The sequence below is a fragment of the Tauraco erythrolophus genome, chromosome 15, assembly GCF_009769465.1.
Source record: "Tauraco erythrolophus isolate bTauEry1 chromosome 15, bTauEry1.pri, whole genome shotgun sequence".
Lineage (NCBI taxonomy): Eukaryota > Metazoa > Chordata > Aves > Musophagiformes > Musophagidae > Tauraco > Tauraco erythrolophus.
The window spans coordinates 21163570-21175973 of record NC_141479.1 but is presented as its reverse complement, the minus strand read 5'-3'; positions in this window follow the sequence as shown (position 1 = coordinate 21175973).

Here is a 12404-nt window from a genome sequence, read left to right as displayed (position 1 = left end):
CAGGCAACCCCCTCCAAGCCCCGCTCGCTCTGCTCCCTTCAGCATCCTCTTCCCACGGACCCCCAGCAGCCGTGACAGCCCCAGCCCCTCCGCACGGACGCCTGCTCTGGCTTCTCCCATTCCCATCACGCCGGCGGGGTGAGGTGTGGGCACGCAAAGCCCAGTGTTTTCCCACACGTGTGAAGCACCACGTGTGTCACCGGCAAGCTGCCGATAAGCAGCATCGCTCCCTCCGCTCCAAGAACCTCCCGGGCTCTTGTTTTGGTTTCGGCGAAGATAAAACGTCAACATTTTTAGGCACAGAGGGACGGCCGGATAGCCTGACCTGTCAACATCTAGAATGGAAAACACGCTCGTCAAGTACTCGGGATGAGGTTCTAATTACTCCCCACATACCAGCCTGCATAAATACAGCGGCGCGGTCCAAGAAAAGCACGCTTCCGACACAAAAAGCTTTTCCCGGCGTTACACGCGGTTTCCTTTTGCCCCAGGAGCCGGGTTTCGTCTCCGGTAGGCAGCAATTTGCTTCTACGGGATTTGCAGGGCTTTATGGAGGAGCCTCAGCCCCGGTGGTGTTGCTCCACGGAGGAAAGGAGCAGCACTGGGAACGGCGATGCCGCGGGACACAACGCGGGGGACGTTCGGCCACGCCAATGCCAAAGCACCAGAGGATGCTGCTGACATCTCAGCGCATCTCACCCGCCCTGAATTTGCTTCTCGGAAAGGTGAACGGGGGAAAGATCCGATGCCTTATATCACGGCACAGGTCAAACCCCCTCGTCTTCATCACCAGCTCCCAGGCTCCTGTCAGGCATTGCAGGCGAAGCCGGGCTACCCCAGAAAAATGCAACAAATTTGCTTGCAGCAAACCCTCAGCCCCCGGCGCCAGGTCCCAGCTCCTCAGAGATGCGGTTTCTGCTTCCTCGCAGTAAGAAATCCCTGTCTTTAAAACTTCCACCTTGATTTTGGACAATCTGCCCTCTCCGGGCTGGTCCAGGCTCCAGGGAGGCAGTCCCTGCCTAAACCCCATGGTCAATAAATGCCTCCTGCCTTCTCCAGCATGGCAGCGGTGCTGCCAAGGGAGGATGAGGAAGGGATGAGGATGCTCCGAGCCAGGGCACACCAGTGCTGCTGGGTGGACTTGGGGTTATCCCAGGTTAATCGCCTTGAGAGCCAAGCTCTGCTACAGAGCTCCTCTCTCCCGCTCTGCAAACCACAATTCCTGCTGTCACCAGTGGGCAGGGGAGAAAATCACAGAATCACGGAACAGTTTGGGTTGGAAGGGACCTCAAAGATAATCCAGTTCCAACCCCCCTGCCATGGGCAGGGACACCCTCCACTACACCAGGTTGCTCAAAGCCTCATCCAACCTAGTCTTGAACACTTCCAGGGATGAGGCATCTACAACTTCTCTGGGCAACCTGTGCCAGTGCCTCACCACCCTCGGAGTGAAGAATTTCTTCCTTAGATCCCATCAAAATCTCCCCTCTTTCAGTCTAAAGCCATTACCCCTTGTCCTGTCACCACACACCCTTGTCCAAAGCCCCTCTCCAGCTTTCTTGTAGCCCCTTCAGGTACTGGAAGGTGCTGGAAGTTCTCCCCAGAGACTTCTCAGATCAACTCAGTTGACACTTAGAAAACCATTCAGAGAAGCAGAATTCCTTGTTTTACAGTAAAACACCGTAAACCACAGCCAGCCTGGCCACCAGCTCTGAGGACACTTGACCACAAGCAGGACCAAGGTTGGGCTGAAGAGACTCCTGGGAAGCCAGAAGGATCCCAGCAGAGATCAGGACAGAGCAGGTGGACACCCAGATCCAAACCAGCGCTGCCTCAGTTTCCTCTCCAGCCTTGCCACCTCCCAGTTTGCAACGCCCGTGGAGAACAGTCCCAAGCAGAGCTGCAGCTCCACGCAACGCACGGACCCTCTTGGGGAGAGTCCAGGGGGAGCGGCAGCAGTGCAGGCAGCAGCACAGGCAGTAGTTGCAGGCAGCAGTGCAGGCAGCAGTCACAGGCAGCAGTTGCAGGCAGCAGCACAGGCAGCAGTACAGGCAGCAGTGCAGGCAGCAGTGCAGCAGTGTGGTCAGCAGTGCAGGCAGCAGTGCAGGCAGCAGCAGAGGCAGCAGTGCAGGCAGCAGTCACAGGCAGCAGTGCAGGCAGCAGTTGCAGGCAGCAGTCACAGGCAGCAGTGCAGGCAGCAGCGCAGGCAGCAGCGCAGCAGTGCAGGCAGCAGTGCAGCAGTGCAGGCAGCAGTGCAGGCAGCAGTGCAGCAGCGCAGGCAGCAGCGCAGGCAGCAGCACAGGCAGCAGGGCAGGCAGCAGCGCAGGCAGCAGCGCAGCAGTGCAGGCAGCAGTGCAGCAGTGCAGGCAGCAGTGCAGGCAGCAGTGCAGGCGCGCAGGCAGCAGCGCAGGCAGCAGTGCAGCAGTGTGGTCAGCAGTGCAGGCAGCAGCACAGGCAGCAGTGCAGCAGTGCAGGCAGCAGTGCAGGCAGCAGTCACAGGCAGCAGTGCAGCAGTGCAGGCAGCAGCGCAGGCAGCAGTGCAGCAGTGTGGTCAGCAGTGCAGGCAGCAGCGCAGGCAGCAGCGCAGGCAGCAGTGCAGCAGCGCAGGCAGCAGTGCAGGCAGCAGCGCAGGCAGCAGCACAGGCAGCAGTGCAGCAGCGCAGGCAGCAGTGCAGGCAGCAGTGCAGCAGTGCAGGCAGCAGTGCAGGCAGCAGTCACAGGCAGCAGTGCAGCAGTGCAGCAGTGCAGGCAGCAGCGCAGGCAGCAGTGCAGCAGTGCAGGCAGCAGTGCAGCAGTGCAGCAGTGCAGGCAGCAGCGCAGGCAGCAGTGCAGCAGTGCAGGCAGCAGTGCAGCAGTGCAGGCAGCAGTGCAGGCAGCAGTGCAGCAGCGCAGGCAGCAGCGCAGGCAGCAGTGCAGGCAGCAGTGCAGCAGTGTGGTCAGCAGTGCAGGCAGCAGTGCAGCAGTGCAGGCAGCAGTGCAGGCAGCGGCGCTGGCAGGGCTGTCGCAGGCGCACGCGGGGGCCCTGCCCTCTGCAATCCGTGGCGGCCTTGGCCCGGCTCGGAGGGCTATTTTGGAAAGGTACGCGGCTGTCCCAGCAAGCCAGCTTTGAAGTGTGCTTCAAGGCTTTGTTGTTGGGAAAAGAAAGGGCTTTTTTAAATTTTTGTTTTACTTTACATTCGTAATTAAATGCAAACACAAGCGAGTTGCTGGACCGGAGCCGGCCGAGGCAGGACAGCTCCGCTCCATCCGTCGGGTCTGGATGTCGTCCCGCTCCGGTCTCGCCGCACGCCTGACGGACCGCCGGCCTTCCCTCCGCTCCTGAAATCCCTGCGGTTTGCTGTCAATTAGAAAAATTGGTTTCCTGGCCACCCATCAGTACTGGGAGAGCACTGGGTTCCCTCCCATCCTCTGCAGCCCCGTGCGGGTGCATGAGGATGGTCCCCCCCGGGCTGGGCGGGTGGGCAGGGGGCTCGGCTGAAGGCGATGCCAACGGTGAGCCCCCGGCAGCGGCCACCACGGGCCCTGGCTGGGACAGGATGTTGCGCTGAACCTCCTGTGTGCATCCCTGCTCTCAGCTTGCCTCCTCCTCCTCTTCCTCCGGGGAGCCCGGGCTATTCATGGTCCATGCTTTCGGGGTAGGTGATGTCCACAGGAGCAGTTTGTGTCTCTCGGTCGCGTGGTTTCGGATGTGCCAGCAGAGCCATGAAGCTGCAGTGGCTTATCCTGTCCCCCCGTTGCAGCCGGCCGGGATCGCAGAGCAGCCTCTCCCCCTCCCCAGTCCACTGGGAATCTCCAAGTTTGCCCCAGCAAAGGCTGGAGAAGCACGGCCACGGTCCCTGACTCTGAGCACCACCTCCGGATGAGCTTCGCCTTGTGCCCAACGGGAATAACATCCTTCATCCGCGGAGTGCCGACGGCAGCGGCGCGGTCCAGCTAAGAAGAAACGTCAACGCGGGGTGCGACGGCGGCAGAAACGCGGGGTCCCCCCCCTGCTTCCCTCCCTGGGGGGGTGTTTCGGAGGTGCCACGGAGCGGGAAGCCCCGGGCCAGCGCCCGCTGTTGTTGCAGCCTGGTTTTAACCCTGGCTGGGGTGGGAAGGTGCTAATTAAACACGACAGCTTGACAGGAAGGGGCGTTAAATAATTCCTGCCACCCTGTCTGTCCGGGCAGCGGCCATGGGGAGGGGGCAGGCGGTTCCCCTTAATTAAAAAGCAGCAGATCCAAACCAAAAATAGACCAGGCTCATTTTTTTAAAGGGGATACTGACGGTCGCCTGCAGCTGCATTTTTCACGTGCCTTCCAAAGGAGATCTCCGCGATGCACAGGGGGGATTTGAGTCCTGCAGTTCGCCATGCGTTGCTTCCGGGGACACGACGGTGCCCACCTCCATCCCGCGGGCTCCAGCACAGGGCACTGGGGCAGAGCCAGTGGGTGACACCAGGATGGAAAAGATCTTTGCCAGCAGGCAAAGCCAGAAGAGGGGAAGGAGCGGGTGCCAGGCAGGTGTCAGAGCGCTGCCTGGGAGGCAGGTGGGCTGGCAGCAAGGCTTGGCACGGGGGGACGCCCGGCTTGCACGGAGGCCAAAACGCAGTGCAAATACCTGCCTGCCACCCTGCCAGCGCCTGGCACGCATGTGCCACGCTCTTGGCCCCACCGGCTCGGCAACAGCTCAGCTTCACCAACCCTGGGCTTGGATGTTGCTTCTTCCAGCTCCCCTGGATGCAGAGAGCCTGTGACAGCGGGAGCACAGGGATTCCCGGGGTGGCAGGGGGTGCTGGGCTGCAGCGTGGGCGATAAGGCTTCCGAACAAGCAGCACCTCGGCAGTGATCGCCGTAGGGGCTCCGGCCAGCTGGCAGCTGGGATTCACAGGGGACCAGGCACACCCCAAACAACTCCGTGGTGTCTCCTGGGGCGCACGGCCACGGTGCGGTTTCCCTGCGCGGTGCATCCATCCTTTCTTCGGGATCGCAGAAAGGCGAGGGCAGGCTCAAGCTTCCCAGGAAGCCACATCCACACAAGTGGGTGTTGAGCGAGGAGGAACACCACTGGCCATCCCCTCCGTGAGTCATCCAGCCTCCCTTCCCCAGCCTTCTGCCCCTCGGCGGCAGGGAGAGGACAGTCCCTTTCCATGCCGGAGCAGGAATTTAAACCGGGAAATCCTTCCACTCGATCCCAAGTGGACGATGGAGAGACGGAGGCTGGCACAAACGTGTTGGCAAGCCAAGACCGCATTCCCTGCAAGTTATTCCTTGGAAGCCCAACTCTGATTTCACTTACGTGTGTATACACGACACCGGGGCCGATGCCGTTGCTCCCCGTACGTCGGCAGAGCTGGGCCGAGGAATTAAAAGCTGGATCACAGCCTGAGTGAGCTGCTGCCAAATGAATGCCCAGCAGTCAGGCACGGATACCTTCGGGGGCTGATTCCCAGCTACATTAAGGCCCCTTTATGCTCCTCTGGCCACGTAAAGAGGTCTCTAAGTGAGTGTAAATTAAATTTAAGTTACTTTTGCTTCCTTTTTAAGGCCCCTTTATGCTTGCAGTGAGGGGTGAGGGAGCCTTGGTGTGACTGCGAGGCAGGCAGGCTCCCCTGCCAGGCGCGGGCAGGTGACCCCGCCGTGTGCCCGCGCTCGCCCATCCAGCAGGCTCCATGGCATACGGGGTGCCAGCTCCAGCTGCGCCGGCGCAAGGTGTGACGGGGACCAATGTCTTGGGGACAGCGGGTAGGTCAGCAGGAATGACAGCAAAACATCCCATGTCCGCGCATGGCCAAGGCCTCCTTTCCAACGACGGGACAGACTGGGATGAGAATTTTGAATTCCCAGGAGGTTTTTTCCCCATACAGGTGAAGTGTTTCCCCACGTGTCCCGGCCGGCTTACCCCGCAGGTAACCCTGTTCTGCTGGAGAGCGTTCTCCCTGCACCAGCCTCTCTCCGAAGCTGTTGGCCGGCGACGGTGTGCCGCCAGTTCTTGCATTTATCCCCAACCACCAAAAAAAGTGCCAAAAGCAATTCCTGCCATTACTGCTGGCACAATGGTCACTGATCACGAGAGCGGCGCGGGACGGGACCGCACAGAGGTGACGGGCTGCGATGCTGGCACCTCGCGGTGAGCTAAACGCATCCTCAGCCTCTCCTCCGATACATCCCGACCTTCTGCACAACCTCCAAAGCTGCTCTTTGACCCCCGTCCCCACGAGTCGCCCGCTAACAACTACGACAAACATGCTCAACCCATCCCGAGGTCCACCCGTCCGTCTGTCCCCGTGGCATCTCTCTGTCTGTAGGGGAACCCCACACCCGGCGTGGTCCCGGCTCGGGGAACCACCTCTCCCAACATCGCACTCCGGGCCGGGGCCGCCAGCTCCGGGTTCCCACAGCCGCTCAGCCCCGAAGGAGTTAACGGAGCCGAGCAGGACTCGGATTCCTCCACCCAACCCTCCCAAGGCCCAGGATAACCAGACTTGGCACTTGGAGAAAGCTCCACAAATCCAGAGGCTAAAACTGCGCTGCCTTCCGTTCCTTCGTCAAGAGAAGGCAAGTCCCAGCTAATTGAGGAAACAGAGCCTTCCCCCAGCCCCCTTCCAGGCTGCTTATTTATTTAGGGGCTTTTTTTTTTCCTACCCCCCCCTCTTTTTCCTATTATTATTATTTTTTTTTTCGTTCTTCCCAGAGCAAACACGAGAAAAAGAAAGTGTAAATTAATTTGGTGGGGCACGGGGCTATTTCTGATGCTCCCCAGCTGGCTGAGGCTGTTAACCCCATTGGTGCCCGGTGCGGGTGGGCGCAGACACCCCATTACCCCCAGCACCCTCCCATCCCGTATCCAGTGGGGAGGCTTCCCTATCACCACTGTCCCCTCCCTCCACTCCCCATGCCGGGAAAAGGGAATGGGAGCAGGAAGGAGATGGTAGCAGATGACATTTGCCCCTAAATCTTAGTTTTTTTTTCCCCCTAAATTTCTTTCCCTCATCCCAAAATATATTTTTTCCCCTAAATCTTGTTTTTTTCTCCCTAAATCTATTTTTCCCCCCCAAATCTCAGGTTTTCCCCCCTAAATCTCAGTTTTTTCCCCCTAAATCTCAGGGTTTTTTTCCCCCTAAATCTCAGGGTTTTTTTTTTTCACCTAAATCTCATTTTCCCCCCTAAATCCCATTTTTTTCGCCCTAAATCCCATTTTTTTTCCCCTTCTCCCTTGACTTGCTGCTGCCGAAGGTTTCCCGAGTGTACAGTAGTTGTTATTTTATTATTTTTTTTTTTAACTCCCTCGAACTACTGCCCACAATTCAAAGGAAATCTGGGAAAGCGAACTCTCAGCTCTCCAAAGCGGCGAATGGAAAGTCACTTAAAGGGACTTTTCCCTTAAAGCGGCAGCAGCGCTTTTCTGCGGCGGCGGCCAAAAGGGGTTAACCCCCCCCCACCAAAAAAAAAAAAAAAAAACAAAAAAACTAATAAATACAGCACGGCCGCGGGGACGGTGCGGCGGGTCCGGGCCACCCCCGGTGACAGCTCGGTCGCGACCCCGTTCCTCCGGTGTGCCCCCCCCCTCCATCCCGGGGCGGGGGGAGCGCTCCCGGGGGGATGCACATCCCCGGGGGTGGGGGGGGGGATGGCAGCACCCCAGGGTGTCCCTGCGTGTCCGCGACCCTCCGCGGGGTTGCGGGGGCGTTCCCTAAATCCGCAGGCAGCGAGCACCGGCCGAAGGGTTAAAGTGGGGGGGGGTGGAGGGGGGGAAAAAAAAGGGGGGGGGGGAGAAGGAGGAAAGGCAGGACCGACATCAAAGGCAACTTTTCTGCTCAGCAGATGAGCAGATCTATCTCCACTTCATATTTTTTGCAGCTGAAGTCGGAGGGGGGCGGCGGGGGGGGGGGGGGTGGGGGGAGGAGCTGGATTAACTCTTTATCTCCCGGGGGGAGGGGGGGTCACCCCGCCGGGGCAGAGGCGACACTTTCCCCGGAGAGGTGGGATCGTCGCAGCCGGTGACAGGAGGAAAGCGGAGCCCAGTTCTCCGCGGGGGAGTTACTGGGGGGGTCCCGGCACCGCCGGCTGCAAACTGGGGTCAGCTTTGAGCCTTGGCGGGGGGGGGGTAAGGGGCTGGCACTGATTTTTCGCTGGCAATGATTTTTTTTTTTGAAAGCCCCAGGATGACACAAATTGCCCAAATACTTCGCAGCAAAGGAGCAGCGTTCGTGGTTGGTTTTTGTTTTTTTTTTTTTTTAAACTCTGCTAAACCTGGTGGAGTCATTGAATGAGCCCGAAAGTGGCGGGGGGGGGGGGGGGGGGGGGGGGGGGCGGGAGGTGGTGGGGGGAAGTTGTGTTTAAAGGGACTTTGCGGAGCCTTCAGCGAGTTGGATTAACCGGAGCGAACAAACCCTGGGAAACCACTGGTACTAACCCCCCCTCCAGTGACATGTGGCAAACAGCACATTCTCCTTCCCCCCCCCCATCCCCTCCCCATCCTTCTCCCGAACAAAAATAATATTTCCACGACATCAGGGAGCAAAGCCTTCAATGACAAAAGGGGCTTTACTCACCTCATCATAAGGCGGCCGGAGGGGAGGGCTGCATTCTCCTCGGCGAGGGCTGGAAAATTGAAAAAAAAAAAAAAAAAAAAATATATATAAAAAAAATTTGGGAAATTAAGAGCTACCGTCTGGCCCTGTGCAGTTCCTCCGTAATGTGTGTATAAAAAGAGAAGTCTTCATTACTGACCACAGGCACGGAGCTGAGCTGCTCACGCCCCCTCCGCGCCGCACCAGCCAGTAGCGCACAGAAGTTGGGCGACGGGAGATGGAGACAAGCTGAGAGGAGACTCTAATGATTTATCTGCACCTCTGGTAAGGGGGGAGAAAAAAAAAAAAAAAAGAAAAAAAAGAGGGGAAAAAAAGAAAAGGGAATAGAAAGGGGAGAAAAAAAAGCTTCGCTCTGAGTATGACACCGGGGGAGGAAAAGTGAGGTTTGTAGTTGCAGAAGGGTGACAGGCACGGGGACGGGCCAAAAGGACAAAAAAAACCCCAAACCCCACACCTCTTTAACCAGCTCTTTAGCCATAGCCTTAATTAAAAAAGCTGCTACAAAATATCAGATAATGGATTGCATTTTCAGGCCTCTCTGGAAAACCAGCTCATATGGCAATGTTTCTAAACTGCTGCCAGAGCGGGGAAAGCTGCCAGTTTTAGGTTACAATATCAAAGGCACACATCCTCCCCGCCAGCAGCCCGCTCCTGCTTACGCCGGAGTAAATCCAGAGCCACTCCGCCGCCTTCCAGCCAGCTGGGGCTGATTTGCAGCGGAGCAGGATCAGGCCCTGCCCTGCTGTGGGAAGGAGAATTTGGCCCCTTCTCCCCCCCCCCCCCAGTCTGTGATCAGGTCTGCCTGCAGTAAAATAAAAAAAAAGGCAAAAAATATTAAAAAAAAACCCAGCGTTCTCCCAGTTTGCAAGGATTCTCTGCTCCGCTCTCCTTGGACCGTGGCGGGTGTCATGTTTGGAACCTCGCTCCCAGCAAAATACAACTTTCCAGAGCACGGGACTGGTGGATATTGGTCACACCACAACGATTTCAGGAGCTCCGTAAGGGCAGGGAACAAGTTGTTGTTGCCTGATCTCGGCAATCGGGTTGGAATCGCCATAGAAGCCCTGGCCTGGATGCACTGGGACCAGCACCGGGACCAGCACTGGGACCAGCACGTGCCTAATTACGGCAATGACCACAAACTGCCTTTGAACAGTCAACCTGGCTTTTGCGGCCATCACGGACAACCTCCCACCCATGGTTTCACTCTCACGATGTCCGACACCCTATGGAAACGTGGTATATAACAACACACACCAGTTTGGATCAGAAACTCTCCAAAAAGCCTGTGCAATTTCAGCAAAGGCCTATTTTGATGAAAACTAGAACTAACGGGCTGAAAAATCCTGGATTTGCCCAGATTTGCCTTCAGCCCACCCCACCGAGCCTGTCCTCGGCTCCGCATAAGGGAATGGCTCCAAACGGGTCCAGGCTGAGAGGGATGTGCTGCCGGTGCTGCCCGCTCATGCCCAGCATCCCAGCTCCTCCCAGCATCCTCCCAGCACCGCCAAGGCTTTGGCACACGCTCGCCTTTTGCTTTTTTTGCAGCAGGTCTTTCCTTGGGGAGAACATCCCAAACCACCCTCTGGAGAGCAGGTCGCTCCCGTGCACCGACACCGTGCTTTATTCCTGCAAGAATTCCATCCCTGGCAGTGTTCAAGGCCAGGTTGGATGAGGCTTTGAGCAACCTGGCGTAGTGGAAGGTGTCCCTGCCCATGGCAGGGGGGCTGGAACTGGATGATCTTTGAGGTCCCTTCCAACCCAAACCATTCTGTGATTCCAAGATTCTAAGAAGGGGGCAGGGTACCGCCGCGCCGGCTCTTAGCATCCCTTTGGCACATATCACCGCGGAACACCACACATGGTCCCCGATAAGAGCACGTGCATCCAGGAGGAGGGATGAAGGAGAGAAAAAAGCTCATTTTAGCTAAGGAGGGAAGTCCAGAGGAGCTTCTCCAAAGCCAAGGGAGCTCCTACAGAGCAAACCAGCTCTAGCAGCAAGCTCTGGCCTTGACTTTTTTTCGAAGGCTCATTCATGGGGCGAAACAATGAATTTTAAAATACACGCTGTATTCGTAGATTTGTTTTGAACCCACTAACATGAAACCACTTACATAATTGTTGCAGAGCAAACATCTCATTATGCATAATAAACAGAAATATTTCGTTCCGGTCCTTCCCCCCTCCATTCGCCCGTTCTCTGCTTTTTGCCTTGGCCAAGACGTTCCTCATGTAACATAAATCAAACCCAGGTGCATCTTTTCGGCATGAAGCACTCTGCTAATAAACGTTGCATAAAATACATCTATGGCTGGGTTAAAATAAAACCCAGCCCATCATTTGGAGGGGTCGGAATTCCCTTTCGGACCCAGGAATAGGGGTTTTCCCCCCAGGTGGTGACGACCCCATCACCGTTTGATGCATTAGATACCAGGATCAGAGCGCCCTGTTCTTCCTCACATGGAATTTCTTCTGTGATCTCTAACTCACATCCAAATTTCCTAGAAATCGGGTGGGCTTGAAACCTTTCTCATATAAATGCAAGAAAATGAGGGTTTTGATCAAGTACAGCATGCTTATTTTTAATGGTATGAGATTCTAAGTGTATATTAATTATAGATTATTAACATACTGCAGTGTCAGGTTGTATAGAAGATTTTTTTCCCTGTTTTGCTCCCTTTCAGCCAAAGGCTTTGGGCATCCTGCCAGGCTATCTGCCAGACCACCGCCACATCCTGCTGCAACGAGCCGAGTCAGGATCCGGCTTCGTAGCCACTCCGCGCCATCAGGACGTCCCTTACCATGGCAGCCTCCTCGCAAGCACCCACCCCGTGTTTGCACGAGTGACGGGATGGAAACCAGCTTTGGTCCGACCACAGCACCCATCAAGGATGGCTGACCCCAATTCGAAGCCACAGCTCCGATCTGCACGGCTTTGGAGCGGCGCGGGCTGGCCAAGCTCTTGCATGAGATGGTCCCAAGGAACGTGCTGAGGACCCAACCTTGGAGACAAGCCAGCAGCAGATTCATGGCCGGGATCTTTGCCATCTGCTTGTTCTTTACTTCAGGCTCCTCAAAACCACAATCTAAGCGACTACAGGCTCAAAATCAGAGACCAAGGTAAGGGAGGTTGTCCCCATGCCAACACCATCAGGAGTGCCAACGCAAAACCACACCGCGGACCCGGCTGCGAGGAGTCATGGGACGGTTTGAAATGGTGGCTCCAGACTGGGCGATCCAGCCAGGTGGCAGCAAAGCACATGGTCTTCTCAAGGGGAAGAGGAGGTTGGGTAGCCAAGAAAGCTCTTTCAAGTCATTTATTTCAAGTCATTTATTTCAAGAACGGGGTTCGCAAGGCAGATTTCAAACCCCCAGCCCACAGCAGCTACCATCATCGTTAAAAGAGTAATTGTGGAGATGTGTTGTCACTGGGAACAGGAGCTAAGACCGTTCCTACCACATCTGGGTTTGCAGGAGACAAGCCATGGGGAACATCTACGGGGTCCTGGGCACCAGAAAGGGTCACCATGGATAGCGAAGAGACAGCACCTCTCTGACCCCCTTTTCTACTTGGGTGCTCATCACCTGGGGTCCCCACCACAACCCCACCTCAAATTTGCACCCTTCCATGGAGAGAAGACATCCACCAGCATTGGATGAAGGTAAAGAGCGACGCAACGGCAGCAGCACCGCGAGACACGGGGATGGCACCCCTACAGAGCCTGGCTGGCCTCAAAGGGCTTCCCTCAAACACGCTGGATCACCCAAGCTACTTGTGAAGCCTCCAAGAACAGCAATTAAATCAGTGAAACTCCATTTCACCCCGGATGAG